The sequence below is a fragment of the Bos mutus genome, chromosome 6 (assembly GCF_027580195.1).
Source record: "Bos mutus isolate GX-2022 chromosome 6, NWIPB_WYAK_1.1, whole genome shotgun sequence".
NCBI classification, from domain to species: Eukaryota; Metazoa; Chordata; class Mammalia; order Artiodactyla; family Bovidae; genus Bos; species Bos mutus.
The window spans coordinates 42,951,294-42,970,495 of record NC_091622.1 but is presented as its reverse complement, the minus strand read 5'-3'; the positions used below and the strand labels follow the sequence as shown (position 1 = coordinate 42,970,495).

The 19,202-nt window shown below is 39.1% G+C and overlaps 1 long non-coding RNA gene across 2 annotated transcripts in view; it reads left to right on the top strand.

Annotated features, from left to right (window-relative positions):
- Positions 1-2,578: 2,578 nt before the first annotated feature.
- LOC138988295 (uncharacterized) overlaps positions 2,579-19,202 on the top strand; it is a 29,122-nt gene continuing 12,498 nt past the window's right edge. Inside the window, exons 1-3 of one of the 2 annotated variants that reach the window (XR_011464610.1) lie at positions 2,579-2,945; positions 11,528-11,635; positions 16,839-17,395. This is a non-coding gene — a long non-coding RNA (uncharacterized lncRNA). Of the gene's footprint in view, positions 2,946-11,527; positions 11,636-16,838; positions 17,396-19,202 lie in introns of those variants that run through there. The other variant, XR_011464609.1, reaches the window with a different exon arrangement.

The window sequence follows — 19,202 nt, the reverse complement described above, 5'->3', positions numbered from 1 at the left end:
AAGATTGCTGGGAGAAATCTCAATAACCTCAGATATGCAGATGACCCCACCTTTATGGCAGAAAGTGAAGAGGAACTAAAAAGCCTCTTGATGAAAGTGAAAGAGGAGAGTGAAAAATTGGCTTAAAGCTCAACATTCAGAAAATGAAGATCATGGCATCTGGTCCCATCACTTCATGGGAAATATATGGGGAAACAGTGGAAACAGTGTCAGACTTTATTTTTTGGGCTCCAAAATTACTGCAGATGGTGACTGCAGCCATGAAATTAAAAGACGCTTACTCCTTGGAAGGAAAGTTATGACCAACCTAGATAGCATATTCAAAAGCAGAGACATTACTTAGCCAACAAAGGTCCGTCTAGTCAAGGCTATGGTTTTTCCAGTGGTCATGTATGGATGTGAGAGTTGGACTGTGAAGAAGGCTGAGCGCTGAAGAATTGATGCTTTTGAACTGTGGTGTTGGAGAAGACTCTTGAGAGTCCCTTGGACTTCAAGGAGATCCAACCAGTCCATTCTGAAGGAGATCAGCCCTGGGATATTTGGAAGTAATGATGCTAAAGCTGAAACTCCAGTACTTTGGCCACCTTATGCGAAGAGATGTACTCATTGGAAAAGACTCTGATGCTGGGAGGGATTGGGGGCAAGAGGAGAAGGGGACGACAGAGGATGAGATGGCTGGATGGCATCACTGACTCAATGGACGTGAGTCTGGGTGAACTCTGGGAGTTGGTGATAGACAGGGAGGCCTGGTGTGCTGCAATTCATGGGGTTGCAAAGAGTCGGACATGACTGAGCAACTGATCTGATCTGATCTGATCTATTGATTAATGTTCCCTGGATTCAGGAGTTCTCAGGTGTTCTCAGGATTTGTACTTAAGCCTCCTGCCTCTGGTTTTCAGTCTTATTTTTACAGTAGCCTCAAGACTTCTCCATCTATACAGCACCGATGGTAAAACATCTAGGTTAATGATGAAAAGTTTCTTCACAGTGAGGGACACCTAGAGAGGTACACAGAGTTACATGGAGAAGAGAAGAGGGAGGAAGGAGACAGAGGTGGCCAGGAGGATAAAAGGGGAAATCAAAAGGAGAGAGACAGATCCAGCCAGTAATCAGTTCCCTAAATGTTCTCCACAGCCCAGAACACACAAAGAGTTTCACAGAGTGGGTAGAGAAGAAAAGGGGGAAGGGGGAGATAGAGGCCACCTGGTGGAGAGAAAGGAGAGTCAAAAGGAGGAGAAAGCAACCAGGCCAGTGATCTCACTCCCAAGTAAAAATGGGTACTGAAGATTGAGTTCTTAAGGGTACAAAGTTGATAACAAATACCAAAAAGCAAAGATTAAAAATCTAGTGTAGAGGTTAGATTCTCAAAAATACAATAAAAAAAAAAAAAACTATGTCACAAAAATTATTAAAAAAATATATATATATATGAAGTTTGCTTTAAAAATAGGATCTTTTTTTTTGCAAGGTAATAGTTGTTATAAAAATGAAAATTAAAGGAGTAATAGAGACTTAAATTAAAAAAAAATTTTTTTTAATTAAAAGAATGATAACCAGAAGGGAAAGAGACACATGCACCCTAATGTTCATCGCAGCACTGTTTACAATAGCCAGGACATGGAAGCAACCTAGATGTCCATCAGCAGATGAATGGATAAGAAAGCTATGGTACATATACACAATGGAGTATTACTCAGCCATTAAAAAGAATACATTTGAATCAGTTCTAATGAGGTGGATGAAACTGGAGCCTATTATACAGAGTGAAGTAAGCCAGAAGGAAAAACACCAATACAGTATACTAATGCATATATATGGAATTTAGAAAGATGGTAACAATAACCTGGTGTACGAGACAGCAAAAGAGACACTGATGTATAGAACAGTCTTATGGACTCTGTGGGAGAGGGAGAGGGTGGGAAGATTTGGGAGAATGACATTGAAGCATGTAAAATACCATGTAAGAAACGAGTTGCCAATCCAGGTTCGATGCACGATACTGGATGCTTGGGGCTAGTGCACTGGGACGACCCAGAGGGATGGTATGGGGAGGGAGGAGGGAGGAGGGTTCAGGATGGGGAACACATGTATACCTGTGGGGGATTCATATTGATATTTGGCAAAACTAATACAATTATGTAAATTTTAAAAAGAAAAGAAAAGAAAAGAAAAAAAAATGATAATAGTAAAAATATATCTAGGGCTTTCTCTGGAGCTGTTGCAGACAGTGTGGGGTCAGTTCATTTTCAGATAGTTCCTTGGTCCAGCTTGTACTTCTCAAGGTCTATAGGCCCCTTCCTATGTAGTTGGTGCAACTACAGGGTTTTAATCTATTGCACCTGTCACTTCCAAAGCGGTTCCCTCTATTTATTTTCGCTTCTTCTGTTTACTAGTCTCTTCAGTGTCTAATTTCCGCCCTGACACAAGGGGGGCAGTGATGGTCACTTTTTTTAGGCTCACTTGTTCAGTTGTGCTGTGAGGAGGGAGGAACACTGCAAACAAATATCACTGGCATGTGCTCACAGTGATTCAGCTACACTGGGTTTGCCTCGGCTCAGTGTGTGCGCTTTCCCAGTCTACACTGCTCAGGCTCTAGGTTTCTCTACCGGGAACTGTCTGATGCTGGCCCTGCATTGTAGGCACTCTCCAGGTCTAAGCCGCTCAGGTTCAGGTTCCGGGGTACTCCATAAAGGCGTAGATTTGGTTGGGCCTGCATTTTGTGCTTGTCCCAGGTCTGAGCAGCTCAGGTGACGAGGTGCTTGGTGAGCACAGTCGCCTCCAGTTAAAGGCTGTGACTTATTGCCTCCTCTATCCTAGCCACTCAGTTTTCTGGGTGTACAACAGGTGCGCCTTCTCAGATGTGCCGTGTGTCTCTTCTGGGGAGCTGATCTCTGGCTGCGACCCTCCCGGCGGATGTTGATCGTCCAGAATCCCAAGAAGTCTTGGTTAGCAACGATGTCTGCTTGCAGTTTGGTACAGGATGCCTCCCTGGGGCCGCAATTGCCCCTTTCTGGCTCTGGCTGCCCTCGCCTGCCTGTCTCCAGTGGGGAATGTGCCAGTCTGCAGCCGGCTAGCTCTGCTCAATCCTTTGTTCTGTGAGTGGGCCTGGTGGTGTCTTAGGTTAGGGCTTTTCGCGGGATAGCTATCCCACAGTCTGGGTTGCTATCTCAAGCTAGTACCTTCAGATTGCCCTTGGCGCATTCAGACCTGGTCCTTATCCTAAGCAATGCAGCCTGCGCCTCCCTGTCCAGCCCCCGCTTGCTAGTGGGAGATGCGAGCATCTGGGCTGCTCCACTGGGAGTTGCTGTTAGGCACATAATCTGTGAGTTTTAATTATTTATTTATTTTTCCTTCCAGTTATTTTGCCCTTTGAGATTCCAAGGCTTGCCACAGACCCACCAGAGAGAATGTTTCCTGGTGTTTGGAAACTTCTCTCTTTTTTAAGTCTCCCTTCCTGGGATGCATCTCCATCCCTACCTCTTTTGTCTCTCTTTTTATCTTTTATATTTTGTCCTACCTCCTTTCAAAGGCAATGGGCTGCCTTTTTGGGTGCCTGATGTCCTCTGCCAGCATTCAGAAGTTGTTTTGTGGAATTTGCTCAGCATTCAAATGTTCTTTCGATGAATTTGTGGCGAAGAAAGTGGTCTCCCTGTTCTATTCCTCCTCCATCTTCTTGATATTCTCTTCTAATCTCAGATCTCTAGGGAAATAAACTAGTGGGGTTCTCTTCCAAACTTGTTAAAGAATCCTGATCTGGTCACTTTTTATAATGAATCTAATGTGACCTTTAAACATTTTTGTTTGTATTTTTTACTCTCTTAAGATTTGTTTTCTTATGACAACTTTTATTTTCATTTTCTGATTAGAAACAGACAATTTCACAGAGAAATAAAGTATTTAGACAGTCTAAACATCAGGCAGTAAGTGTTTATTGATTATCCACTATGGAGGATGTTATAGAGTATTCAAAAGAAACATGCAAAATTAGTCTAACTCTTAAAGAAGCTTAAAATCAGCTGAGAAGGCATATATATTTGGGAAATGAATAGCACTGAAACACTGTATGATTAGGTGGAAAATGGCTAGCACAGAAAATAAGGTGGCCCTAAATCTTGTGCAATTTTAAATTAAGAAATCTAGTTAAAATGTGTTTGTCTCCAAAATATAAGAAGTAATTAGTGTCAGGGAGATGTTTATACAAGTTTCAGGAATCATAGCATTAAACATACAGTCTCTGGAGTTAGATAGTTCGATTTAATCTGCCTTTTATTTGCCGTTTATCAGCTGTGTGATTTTAGAAGCTCTCTTAACCTCTTTGTGCCTTGTTTTGTCATCTGTAAATTGGGAGCAGTTTATTTCTAACTTATACTATGTATGTGATGTGAGCAATGCTCATGTTTGCTATGTTGTGCTAAAGCTAAGTATGCTGCTACTGCTGCTGCCAAGTCGCTTCAGTCGTGTCCGACTCTGTGTGACCCCATAGATGGCAGCCCACCAGCCTCCCTTGTCCCTGGGATTCTCCAGGCAAGAACTCTGCAGTGGGTTGCCATTGCCTTCTCCAATGCAAGAAAGTGAAAGTGAAGTCGCTCAGTCGTGTCTGAATCTTAGCGACCCCATGGACTTCAGCCTACCAGGCTCCTCTGCCCATGAGATTTTCCAGGCAAGAGTACTGGAGTGGGGTGCCATTGCCTTCTCCAGCTAAGTATGCTACAACTCAATAATTTAGACACTTGCAGGCAGTTAAATACTTGGCTGGAGTCATTAGATATTCAAATTATTTGACTAAGGAATTCTACTCATATGTTTTTATTATAAGCAAGAAGAGTAGGGGCAGGCTCCATTAACATTAGTTGAGATTATTATACTTAGTGAAGTTCACAGCATTAAAAAAATATTAATAACTTCAATGAAAACCCTGTGACTTACCCTTATTAGTTCCAGATAGGTAAATACTTTGCTAGTGAGTAATAAGTAAAATTAGCTTTCAACTCATAACATTATAAGTACAAGATTCTTGATATAAATATTAGTCATGCCACAGTAGAAACACATCTCTAGCTACACAAATAAGTTTAAGAAACACAATTATTATAGTAAAATAATTGGAAACAATTTAATAGTCAGTGTCAAAAGAATCTCCCTGCAATGCAGAAGACCTGGGTTCAATCCCTGGGTTGGGAAGATCCCTTGGAGAAGGAAATGGCAACCCACTCCAGTATTCTTTCCTTGAGAATTCTATGGACAGACCATGGAGTCACAAACAGTCAGACATGACTGAGCGACTAACACCTTCACTAACTTCATCAATGAACTAGTAAAATGAAATTCGGTAAATAAACATAAAAATAAAGTTGTTGAAATTAAATTTAGTACAATTATTATTCAAAAGTTTATAAGGCACATAATTAAATAACACATAATCAGTACAATTATACAAAATATGTAAACATGGATGGTAGAGGCAAACACAAAATTATTGGTTTGTGCGATATATGATTCATATTTACTTTAGTCTGTATTATTTTTTCCATAAAAATCCCAAGGAAAGAAACTTAGAGGTAATTTATTAATACATACATTGTTGAAATCATTAATTTATTTATAAAATTACTTTGAAAATATATAAATTATATATAAACCCACTGAGATTAGTTCCTTGTATATGATAATACTAAGACAAAGTTATTTCCCTTAAGACATTCCAGGCTACTGAATTCAGTAAAGGCATTTATATTTTCAAAATTATTTTCTACTTAGAAAAAAATAATCTAGATTTGTATAACATTCTTTCTTTCCTGCAAAATGAAATCTAGGTGGTTTTATATATATATATAATAAAGAGGAGGCTCTATGGGCTCCCCTCGTGGCTCAGATGGTAAGGAATCCACCTGCAATGCAGGAGAACCAGGTTGGGAAGACCCCTGAAGAAGGGAATGGCTACCCACTCCAGTATTCTTGCCTGGAGCATTCGATGGACCAGCCCACCTGGAGCCTGGTGGGCTATAGTCCATGGGGTCACAAAGATTCAGACATGACTAAGTGACTAACATTATACCACTATATAATATATATACCTGGAATGTGTAATACATTTTAAGAGAAAAATTTTCCTAATACTATAAAGTAAATTATTAACAAATTCAACTTTATGAAAATTACTTTTCCATTAGAAAAATTACTGTGAATGAAGGCAATAAAACACAAAACGGTACTGGATAATGATATTTATAACACATGCATGTGTGTATGCCAAGTTGCTTCAGTTGTGTCCAACTCTTTATGACCCCATGGACGTCATCCCTCCTGGTTTTTCTGTCCATGGAATTCTCCAGAAGAGAATACTGCAGTGGGTTGCCATGCCTTCCTCCAGGGATCTTACCAACCCAGGGATCAAACCCGTTTCTCCTGCAGCTCCTGCATTGCAAGTGGATTCTTTACCTCTTGAGCCACCAGGCAAGTCCCCTATAATAGGTAACGCAAATTAGTTTACTATATAAGATAGAAAAAAATTTAAAGGATCATCAGACAATTGGAAAACAGGGCCAAATAAATAACATGATACAGCAAGCATCCTGAGTTATGTTGTCATTATATTGGTGTATTCATTCAGTTCAGTTCAGTCACTCAGTTGTGTCCTACTCTTTGCAACCCCATGAATCGCAGCATGCCAGGCCTCCCTGTCTATCACCAACTCCTGGAGTTCATTCAGACTTACATCCATCAAGTCAGTGATGCCATCCAGCTATCTCATCCTCTGTTGTCCCCTTCTCTTCCTGCCCCCAATCCCTCCCAGCATCAGAGTCTTTTCCAATGAGCCAACTCTTTGCATGAGGTGGCCAAAGTACTGGAGTTTCAGTTTCAGCATCAGTCCTTCCAATGAACACCCAGGACTGATCTTTTTAGGATAGACTGGTTGGATCTCCTTGCAGTCCAAGGGACTCTCAAGAGTCTTATCCAACACCAAAGTTCAAAAGCATCAATTCTTTGGTGCTCAGCTTTCTTCACAGTCCAACTCTCACATCCATACATGACCAGTGGAAAAACCATAGCCTTGACTAGATGGACCTTTGTTGGCAAAGTAATGTCTCTGCTTTTGAATATGCTATCTAGGTTGGTCATAACTTTCCTTCCAAGGAGTAAGCGTCTTTTAATTTCATGGCTGCAGTCACCATCTGCAGTAATTTTGGAGCCCAAAAAATAAAGTCTGACACTGTTTCCACTGTTTCCCCATATATTTCCCATGAAGTGATGGGACCAGATGCCATGATCTTCATTTTCTGAATGTTGAGCTTTAAGCCAATTTTTCACTCTCCTCTTTCACTTTCATCAAGAGGCTTTTTAGTTCCTCTTCACTTTCTGCCATAAAGGTGGGGTCATCTGCATATCTGAGATTATTAATATTTCTCCCAGCAATCTTGATTCCAGCTTGTGTTTCTTCCAGCCCAGCGTTTCTCATGATGTACTCTGCATATAAGTTAAATAAGCAGGGTGACAATATTCAGCCTTGACGAACTCCTTTTCCTATTTGGAACCAGTCTGTTGTTCCATGTCCAGTTCTAACTGTTGCTTCCTGACCTGTATATAGGTTTCTCAAGAGGCAGATCAGGTGGTCTGGTATTCCCATCTCTTTCAGAATTTTCCACAGTTTATTGTGATCCACACAGTCAAAGGCTTGGCATAGTCAATAAAGCAGAAATAGATGTTTTTCTGGAACTCTCTTGCTTTTTCCATGATCCAGCGGATGTTGGCAATTTGATCTCTGATTCCTCTGCCTTTTCTAAAACCAGCTTGAACATCTAACCTTCCTAAAAAGATTATTTTCAACTAAAACTGCTGCAGAAGAAATAGAAAACCTGGGTCATCACGTAACGATTAAGGAACAAAGATGTTAGATAAAAATATGTTCTCATAAAGAAAGCTAAGTCCAAATGTTTTTCTATGTGAATTATATCCAAAATTAAAAAGAAAAACATATACAAAGTATTTCAGAAAATAAAATAATAGGGAAAAACATCAAATTCATTTTATGAGCCTAGTATAAATCTGATGGGAGCTTCCCAGACGGCTCAGTGATAAAATATCTGCCTGGCAATGTAGGAGATGTAGGTTTAGTGCCTGGGTCAGGAAGATCCCTGGAGAAGGTAATGGCAACCCACTCCAGTATTGCCTGTAAATCCCATGGACAGGGGAGCCTGGTTGGCTACAGTCCATGGGGTCTCAAAAGAGTCAGACATGACTTACCAACTAAATAACAATAACATAAACCTGATATCAAATTTAGAGAAAGAATTAGAAACAAAAATTACAGGTCAATCTTACTTTGAATATAAATGAAAAATCACTGAATAGGCAACCCCAAATCCAGCAATATATAAGAAAGATACTACATCATAACCCACCTGCATGTAAGAAAGTGAAAGTGAAAGTCACTCAGTTGTGTCTGACTCTTCGTGACCCCATGGACTGTACAGTCCATAAAATTCTCCAGGCCAGAATACTGGAGTGGGTAGACTTTCCCTTCTCCAGGGGATCTTCCCAACTCAGGGATCCAACCCAGGTCTCCCACATTGCAGGTGGATTCTTTACCAGCTGAGCCACAAGGGAAGCCTAAGAATACTGGAGTGGGTAGCCTATCCCTTCTCTAGCAGATCTTGCTGACCCAGGAACTGAACAGGGGTCTCCCGTATTGCAGGCAGATTCTTTACCCATTGAGCTATCAGGGAAGCCCTGCATATAAGGAAGCAGATTTAATTCAACATTCAACAACCTACACTGTAATTATCCACATTAGTAGAAATAGAAAAATTATATAATCATTTCAATGGAAGCTTAAATAAATCTGTGATCAAATCCAACAAACTTTACCTATTGTGTATGTATAAACCACACATATTGGTGGTGGTTTAGGTGCTAAGTCATGTCCAACTCTTGCAACCCCATGGACTGTAGCCTGCCAGGCTCCTCTGTCCATGGGATTCTTCAGGCAAGAACACTGGAGTGGGTTGCCATTTCCTTCTCCAGGGGATCTTCCCAACCCAGGGATCAAACCCGGGTCTCCTGCATTGCAGGCAGATTCTTTACCAACTGAGCTATGAGGGAAGCCCATATGGCTTCCATATAGATATATGAAATATATATATATATATATATATATATATATATATATATTACCAAATTAGGAATAAAAATAAACCTCTTTAACCTGATAAAGGAAATAAAAAATATTCAAACAAATTATTAGAATAAGTAAATTTAGCAGTTTCTTGATAAAATGCCAATATATAAAATTTAATTTTTGTATGTATGAATACCATTTTTAGTATATAATATTAATACACAGATATAATACGAACACACAAACTCAACTCAATATATAAAATATGATTTTATTTGTACACAATATATAAAAGTAACATTTCAATAGAAACAACGTACACCAAAGTGCACCTAGGAGCAAAATAATGTATAAAAATTTTAAAGGAGAAAATTATAAAAATTTACAGAAAAATAGAAAATAAAGCATAAAAGTAAGAGATGTAAATACCACATTTGTGTATGAAAATATTAAATATCTTAAAGGTAATTTCTTTCTGAAGTGATCTAGTGAATAATGGGTAATTCTAAAAATTATTTGAAAGGATTTCTAAGTTGAATTAGCAATATAAATAATAGAATAAAGGACAAAAAACAGCTAAGATTTTTCAAAAAAGAGCCAGAGGAGCATTCATACTGTCCTGGATATAAAAATTTACTATCAATACATGAAAAATTAGAACAATATTTTATGAGCCTAGGGTAGACTGAGAGGTCAGAATCATATCCACCCCGTATTTAAAAGACTAATTCATGGCAGTACTTCATTGCATTATCAATGGTGAAAAATGGGTTAATTATTAAATAATGCATGGATTGCTCATTTAAAAAGAAAATAAAAGAAGAAAAAATAGATCTTGACCCAATATCTTACACAAAACAAAATTCCAGATAGATCTAGTACTTAAACATGCATAGCCAACTTTACAAAAGAATGTTAGAATAAAGCCTTTGTGACTTTAAACTTGAAAAAAAGTTTATTTAAAAAGATAAAAGGCTAAAACCATAAAATAAAAACTAAATTAAAATTAAATTCCATTTCTCAAAAGTTGCCATATAGAGATTAGAGAAAGCACAAACTTGAAAATGCTGTTTGCAATCTGTAAAACCAGAAAAGGGTTAGAGTAAGAAATTGATAACCTATTTTTTAAATCAAGAAGAAAAAGACAAGTATTTTAATATAAAAATGGATGAAATATCCAAACAAATATTTCAGAATAGGAAAACACAAATGGACCCAAGATTATATGAAAATATTCTCTCAACTTTATTAGAAATCAGAGAACAGCCAATTAAAAACTCTCACTTTTGTAACACTGCAACACCTGAAAATATCAAATACTCTTAAGCACGTGAAGTAGTCACTGAAAGTGAGGGTCCAAGCTGAAACAATGACTTTGAAAAACAATTTTGGCATGATTAGTAAGCTTGAGAATATCTGATGACCCAGCAGTTCTGTTTTCCAAAATACATAGCCTTGAGAAACTTTTCTGTGTAGTTACCACAAGAGATATAAAAGAACATGTGCAGCAGCACTGCATTTAATTAAAAAAAATTATTCATCAATAGTGTACCACATAAATAACTAATGGACTATTCATTCAATGGGATACAACAGTGAAGGTGAGTTAGTACAATACAGATTAATCTCAAAATCCTATGTTGTATGAAAGAAGCAATTCATCATAGAATATAGAATATTTCCCCCTCTACTTAATGCCCCAAACCAGCTAAAACTAAACAATACATATTAGGGGTAAATACAGATGTGATAAAAATGCTAAGGCATGGGACTTCCCTGGTGGTCCAGCGGCTAAGACTCCGTGCTCCCATTGCAGGGGATCTGAGTTAGATCGGGGTCAGGGAGCTTGATCCTACATGCCACAAGTAAGACTTCACATGCTGTAACTAAGACCTGGCACAGCCAAATAAATAAATATTTTTAAACATGGTAAGGCAAAATTGCATTGTTAGCACAAAAATTTCAGTTACCTCTGATGGTGGTGAAATAGAATGTTAGCAGAAGAATGCAGGAATTTTTCAGGTGATTCTGAAGTTTGGTGTTAGGTACTGCCAAGTCTCTTCAGTCGTGTCTGACTCTGTGCGACCCCACGGACGGCAGCCTACCAGGCTTCTCCGTCCATGGGATTCTCCAGGCAAGAACACTGGAGCGGGTTGCCATTTCCTTCTCCAGGTGTTAGGTACAGGGGTGTTTATTTTATTTATTTTTATTAATGTGCTTTAAAATGTACTATATACATATTTATACATTTTCTTTGATATGACGTATTTCTCAATTTACACAGTGAAAAAAATATTTTTCTCTTCTACCAGAGCTCATTTTAATCTCTTGAACACTGAGCTAAAACTATTTTGTTGTTTTGTACATTCCTAAACACTTGTTCACACTTCTGTACAAAATACTTTCTTTCAGCCATTTGATACCCTCCAAACACCTTGGAGAGTCAAGACATCTTTATTTGCTTAGAAAAGATATGGGAAAATACACCAACCCCTGTACTGAGAATTTACCATCTACCAGGTATGCTATATAATTTCAATATCTGTCTTATTTAATTAACATATTAATATCCTGAGGTATTATTATTTCCATTTTTACTTGAAGAATCAGAGGGTCATCCACATGCCGAGTTGTGATTTGAGGCCAGGCTAGTTGGATATCAACTGTGTATTTTCATTCACTCCCTGTTTTCACAGATTTAGCATTTATTTCTGACACCTTGAGATCCTGAGCTACTTGTGAGCAAGAACTGTGGGAGTGTGGTTTGGGGGAGAATGGTTACCTGTATATGTATAGTTGGATCCCTTTGCCATTTACCTGAAACTGTCACAACATTGTTTATTGGCTGTGAAAGTGTTAGTCGCTCAGTGGTGTCTCACTCTAAAGATGCTAAGGCATGGAACTTCTGTGGTGGTTCAGTGGGACCATCACCCACCAGATTCCTCTGTCCATGGAATTTTCCAGTCAAGAATACTAGAGTGGGATCCCATTTACTTCTCTGGGGGATTTTCCCGACCCAGGGTTCAAACCTGGATCTCCTGCATTGTAGTTGGATTCTTTACTGTCTGAGCCACCAGGAAAGCCTGTTAATTGGCTATACCCCAATACAAAATAAAAAGCTGAAAAAACAAAAACAAAAAATAGCTATGGTACTTCATCCTCAGAGCCCTTAACTCTGACCCAGATTAGGGTTAGAGCAATCAGTGAGTTTTAGGACATTTTGGCCCATGTATTTATCATGAGTTATAATAGCCAGAATGAGAGAGGAACATTTTAAATTATTTAATTCAATGATCTTACATTATATTTAAGTAAACTGAGGCCTGAAATGTTTAATTGGCCAGTCTCTGACACCACATCCACAGAACTAAGAGATATATCCATCTTTGTATCTCTTTTCTCCTTGGTCTTCTCTTTCCAACACCTCCCACTGTGGATTTGGCTATTTTTTCCATGTGGAGTTGGATAGGGTCCACTTGAAGAGTTTAACACCTATCTGTTTGTCCAATCTATTCCCTAACTTAGGTGTTTTCCTTAGTGAATAGAGCTGAGGACATTTTAATTAATTTATTATGTCCCTTCAATTAAGGGACCCAATTAATAATTGAAATGGATTTTTAATTGGTTTATATCCTCTAGGGTATCATATTAATAACATAAATAAACTAACAGGTTTGCATTAAATTAGAATTCATCTATATGTATATTTGTTGCCTCCCAATACATTATCTATTCTTAACCTCCAAAACCGAATGTAACTTTTTAAATGAAGATATCCTAATGGGCTCGTTTTTTGTTATTGTTATTCCACTTTAAGGCAAGGTCATAGTGTGTTCTAGTTTGAAATGAAAAATATTGATGTTATTTTTACTTTTGTCACTAGATTCATAATTTCCCCAGTTCTCCAGTCCTTTCATGTAGAAATCACTTTTGAGTAGTCTCTCTTCTTCAACAGTCTATCTGATCATAGCCTTAGGTACCACCTCAGAGAGGCAGATCATTTGTTTTTAGGTAATGAAATTGAAAATCAGAGAAGTCACACAGCATGCCTGAGCTCACACAGCAAGTTAGTAATAAGGATAGTGGTCTGTATTTAGACATCTTGTGGATTTTTCCCTCAAATGTCATTTACTTTGGCCCTCCATTCCCCTTTGGGATGTTATAACACAAGATTACATTGGGATGAATCTTCCCTTCTGTTGAGAATAACTGAATGACTTATCTTATTGGAAAAAATAATCGAATTTCTTTCTGTTATTCCCAGCACTTAGCAAAATATCTAGGACAATAGTGTCTTATTACAAGTTATTCAGGGTAAACTGCCCAAAGGCTTCTAGCATTTTCTCCTGCCTGAAGTGTTAAATGAATGCACCCTCAGAAGGACATTTCAGTGCAATCCACCCTTGAACGGTTGGGCTAATTTATTTTTGCAACATTGTTCCTGATATTTCTCTTATACAATTTATCTTCCCTGCATAGCTACCATGTTTCCCATCGGATCCCACTGACATTCTTTCTTCCCTGCCTCCAGTTCTGAAGACTCCTCTAACTCAGTGATTTGCAAAATGTAGTCCTCAGACTATGATCTGAGAAATCGGTAAAAAAGCTGATTCTTGGCCCTTCTCCTCACTAATTCTGGGGGTGAGTTCTACACTCTGTTTTAACAAGTTCTCCAGGTGATTGGGATGCATGAGAAAGTTTGAGAACAGTTATTCTACTTAATGGATGAAGAAAGGGATTCTTAGGTCTTACAAGTCTTTCAAGACTTCAATTTTTCCTAAGTGGATAAATGAAACCCTTTCTAATACTCATGCACTCTAATACCTCAAACTCCTCCTTTAACAGAATCAAATTTTCTGTATTTGGGGGTATATGCCTTATTATTCCCAAGTGAAAACTGAGGGTAAGTATTCCAGGCTTTATTTCTAATTATTCTTCCACATAATGCCTCACACTTGTTAATGCATCAATATATACTTATCGAATCACTGTATGTACATGTGCTCATTCACATCTGACTCTTTGTGACCCCATGGACTGTAACCCATCAGGCTCTTCTGCCCGTGGAATTTTCCTGGCAAGAATACTGGAGTAGAGTGCCATTTCCTTCTCCAGGGCATCTTCCCAACCCAGGGATTGAACCCACATCTCTTGCATCTCCTGCATTAGCAGGCAGATTCTTTACCACTAGCACCACCTGGGAAGTGCTATTGTATCACTAGAGGCAGGAATAATGATGATGATCATGATAATTTTTAGAGTGAATATTTGTCCTGTTTGCGGTCCAGTGACATGTTTTCCATATTCTTTCTAAGGTTGGAAATTCCTTTTTTCCATGGCATTGGAAATTAGAATAGAAAAAATTCTATTTTCCCAAAATAAAAGGCCAAACTCCCCCAATTTCTCTTATAACTAGTGCATGGCTCAATCAATGGAAAGATTTAAAAACCCAGTGATACAGAAAAGAACAGATGGAGAATTCCTTTTATCTCCTGTAGTGGTCACAGTAGCAATGGCTATTTGTTAAATTCTGGCAAAGAAGTGGTCTTGGGGGTGCTTTAGGTAAATTCAAGTTCCTTAGCAATGGCAAGTTCCAAGAGGGCAGTGGTACTCTAATGTCCCTGGTGGCACCAGCACATTCTTGCATTTCTTATCAGACAAGTTCCTGAAAGATTAGCATTTAGTCTGACTCCCCAGCCTACTCACTGATTCTCTGGGCAACCCAATATCTTTCCATGCTTTTCTTAATAACTGAGTCAGTATTTGTTGCTTACACTATAGCACCCTGACTGATGCAGTAATAATAATGACTGTTCTATTTGATTGAGTAGTTGATATGTCTATTAGGCTGCCTATGCATCCCAAATATAACAGAAAATTAATTTATCTGAAAAGACAAAGATTGCAGAATAAGTCATATTTGTTTGCCTTCTGTCAGGCTTCCATACACAAATATGAATATTTGACACTCTATTGCTCCAGAGGGACAGCATGGAGTAAAGACTAACACATTCTTTTGTGTTGTAAACTACATCATCATTGCTCAAGGGGACAATGGGTGTTGCCCTCTACCACCTGTGTCTGGGTGTTGCTAAGGTCTTTCCTTTGTCAGCTCACATTTCCAATCTTTAAGGTCAAGGTTTTCTGCTCCAGGCACATCTTGGGTGGGTAAAAGGAAGCATTCACATACAAAAGTTCAGGCAGCATGACTGGGAAAATCACCCATCTGACCCAGAGAGACTCTCTTCTTGGAAAATTACTAAATTATATCCAACTATAAAAACCTCACTTTGAATTGTCTAACAATGTGAATCTCATTTAATGTTCACAAAATCTCTGAGGTGGATGCAGAGGGTGTCATTCTTACTTTACAGATGAGGCTCTGAAAGGTAAAAATCAAGGTCATGGTTACATACCTTAATGTTAGCAGAATTAGGATTTAATTTCCTGTTGACCCAATTCAACAGCCTTTATTCTTCCTGATGAAATGCTGTCTTGCAAGGAAGGCCTCCTCTCTACAGTCTTTCTGTATACTCCACTTTCTCCTTCCCAGATTTTACTGATCACATTCTCCTTTAAGTCCTCAACATACTTCTGTTGTAGAACATAGAATACTTTGCCACTCACATTCCATACCTCTCTATCTGAAGTATAGATTACTGAGAACACAGATTATGCTTTACTTGTTTCCCATGTTCCTAGTACAGTGCATGGATTACAGTATTTGCTTAATAAATATTTATCACAAGAATGGATGGGTGAATAAAAGCAGAGGGGAAAATCCAATACTATATAGATAATTATGACATGTTCACTTAGCATTCCCCCGAAACACACAAGTCAAAGGGAAAAGAGAGCTCTGGAACTATCCCTTCTACTGGGATCGACTCACTATGGTTCACTTCAGAGAAAATAACTACACTCTTCTAGTTCATTACAAATAAACCCCAACTACTCCAACATTCCAGTGCAGCTGGCTTGCTTGGCTACTATCTAGATCCCTTCATAATAGCACACACTGCCATTTCATTACTGACAAGGGGCCTTGGAACCACCTAAAGAACGCTCTGTGTGAGGCTGAAGTGGCAGTATTGCTGCTCCATTGCAGCTGAAGGTGTCCTCATCTGGGGAAGGACTTCTGGATAATGAACCTTAACTGCCAGTCCCTATCAAGGGAAGTCAAGCCACTTTTCAAAGCTTGGGAGTCATTTGCTTGCATTAGATGGTGTCTGAGCTCTAGAGGTTGATGTGGAACCAGCAATGTATGTAATGAACATTTATGGAATTAAATGCTACGGCCATCATGATTACACAAAACTAAAAACAAATAAAGAAGTGACCATACAATCTGCTTGCACTGCATTCCACTTGGAGAATCCAATTTGTAATTCTGAGGGAGAGAAAATACCATCTCTCCCCATTCCTTTCTTTTAAAAGAGGTGGCAGAGGAGAGGAAGTAGTGCATAGGTTTTGAATTCCAAAGACCAGGGTCTAATATTGGCTTCCTCTCTCATTCATTGTTGACCTTCAGAAAGTTCCTTCCCATCCCTTAGACTCCAATTTCTCTTCAGCAAAATAAGTATCATAATATCTTCCTCTCACTCTGCCCATAAGGATTAAATGAGATGATGTACATGAAGTATCTGCTCTATTGTACCTGCTTGTTTAATTTTTTCTTATTTACCACTGATTTATCTGTGTCCTTCTTGCTCCTTTATCTCAGCACAGAAGTACATTGTGTTCTATTGAGGGTGACCTGCAGGCCTTTCTGAAAGAGAAGGTAGAAGGCAAGGGAAAACAAGAATTTATTAGTTATGCAAAGAATCCTTTCCTCCAAGGATGAACATTCTACAGGCAGGAGAAAAGAATCCATGGGGACCTGGGCAGATTGAAACAGCTGTACACTGAGGAGGTTCATGCTGGGAGAAGACATTTCCTTTAAAGTGTTTCTGCATCTTCAAAGCACAACATTGAAAAAGGCCAAATGATGTTCCCTCTGCTGAATAAAGCTGGGACAGCCGCTTTAACCTCACTACATGTGGAAAAAGGGCTTTGATGAACTGAGAGTGGCTTTATGGGCAGTGACTTCCTTCTTGGTCCTGGACCGTAAGCAATTTGTGCAATGCGAATAGAACAGACTATTCCATTTCTAAGTTTTCTCTGTGTGGACTGCCTCTGGTCCACAGGGATGTTGCTAAAACGGTCTTTGAAGTGGGGAAGATTATTATTTGTGGGGTGATGCTGGGGATCTCGTTGTTTTGGTGTAAATGAGCATTAAAGATCATTTTGTCAATCATTTCAGTTCAGTTCAGTCGCTCAGTCGTGTCCGACTCTTTGCAACCCCATGAATCACAGCACGCCAGGCCTCCCTGTCCATCACAAACTCCCAGAGTTCACTCAGACTCAAGTCCATCGAGTCAGTGATGCCATTCAGCCATCTCATCCTCTGGTGTCCCCTTCTCCTCCTGCTCCCAGTCCCTCCCAGCATCAGAGTCTTTTCCAGTGAATCAGCTCTTCGCATAAGGTGGCCAAAGTACTGGAGTTTCAGCTTCAGCATCATTCCCTCCAAAGAAATCCCAGGACCCAGGCCCATTCAAGTGCACAGCTGAGTGGGTCTTTACATGTATATCAATAATTACAGTGGGGAATATAATTTTACATTTGAGTCTAAATACTCCTTCCCATTTTTGAGACAAATTCCAGAATTCTTAAATAAAAGAGTGATTTATGCTTATGTATCAGAATTCCCCATCATTGTGATATAATTTAACCCTCTGAGTTTCCTCTATAAAGTTGGATGAGACAGATAAGTCCATTCTACAGATGAGAAGAGTGAGGCTCAGTGAGGATGCATTTGTCTAAGATGGTGCAGCTGGTTAGGAGCAACATCAATATCAGAATAACCATCAAGATGTATTTCACCAAGATGGTCACAGATTCTATGGGTATTTGGAGCTGAATTTAATATAAATAACAATAGAAAAACATCCTGTTTTGTAAATTTTAAAAAACATGACTATGTGAACACATTTCTAGGTTCCTTCCTAGGACTATGGATGGAGTCTGGGCAAGCTAGGGTCCTGGAGTGTGACCTTCACTATCTTCACAGTAAATGGCTTCTGCAAAGGAACATGCTAGCAAGAGACTTTTGCCTGGCAACATGCACTTGAGTGATAACTCATTATCATTATGATTACTCTGTTTGGCTTATGTCATCTCTAAAGTGACCCAGAGGTATGCTACTCAAGATGGGAGCAGTGGGAGACCTGGATGAGTCATGCTGAAGTTTACTGCTGCCTTTAAAACACCTGCACCCAACCTATTCATCCCCAGCACTCCCATTTCTTCCTTGGGGAGATTATTCTTCCCCAGAGCCTGCTCTGTTTGGCCGCTGGTTCAGGTCCCATGCCGTGCTTTACAGACTGAACATAGCTGCTCCTCATAACACACATAATCTGATTCAGCTAAGAGCCTACCCCTTCTTCATTCTTTCCTATCTCCCTTCCTTGGAAAGTTGTATTGTGTCATCTCATTTTCAGAGGTCATGACTTTCCCTTTCCTTTGGTTCTCTTTTTGCAGCTTTAAACAATGATTTTTGTTGTTGTTTTTGGAACTCCATGGAAGCTTTGTAAGCACCCATCTGCCTTTTTCATGCCAAGTCCAGTCGTCATCACTCATCTGAACCACGTGCTGGGCTCACGGGCTGTGCAGAGTAGGCAGAGCAGGCAGTTGCCTAGGTGTCAGGAGACTCAAGTTCTAATCTTAACCTTGCTCCCTTCTTCATATCTGACCTTGCATCATAGTCTTACATTTTCGTATTCTGGAAATAATGGATTCACAGTGCAATATGTTAGGTGGAAACTTTAAGCAATGACTTCCATGTGGTTGGGTTGCATAAGAAAATAATGATAGACCTTTTTTAAAAAAATTAATTTATTTTTTATTGAAGGATAATTGATTTACAGAATTTTGCTGTTTTCTGTCAAACCTCAACATGAATCAGCCATAGGTATACATATATCCCCTCCCTTTTGAACCTCCCTCCCATCTCCCTCTCCACCCCACCCCTCTAGGTTGATACAGAGCA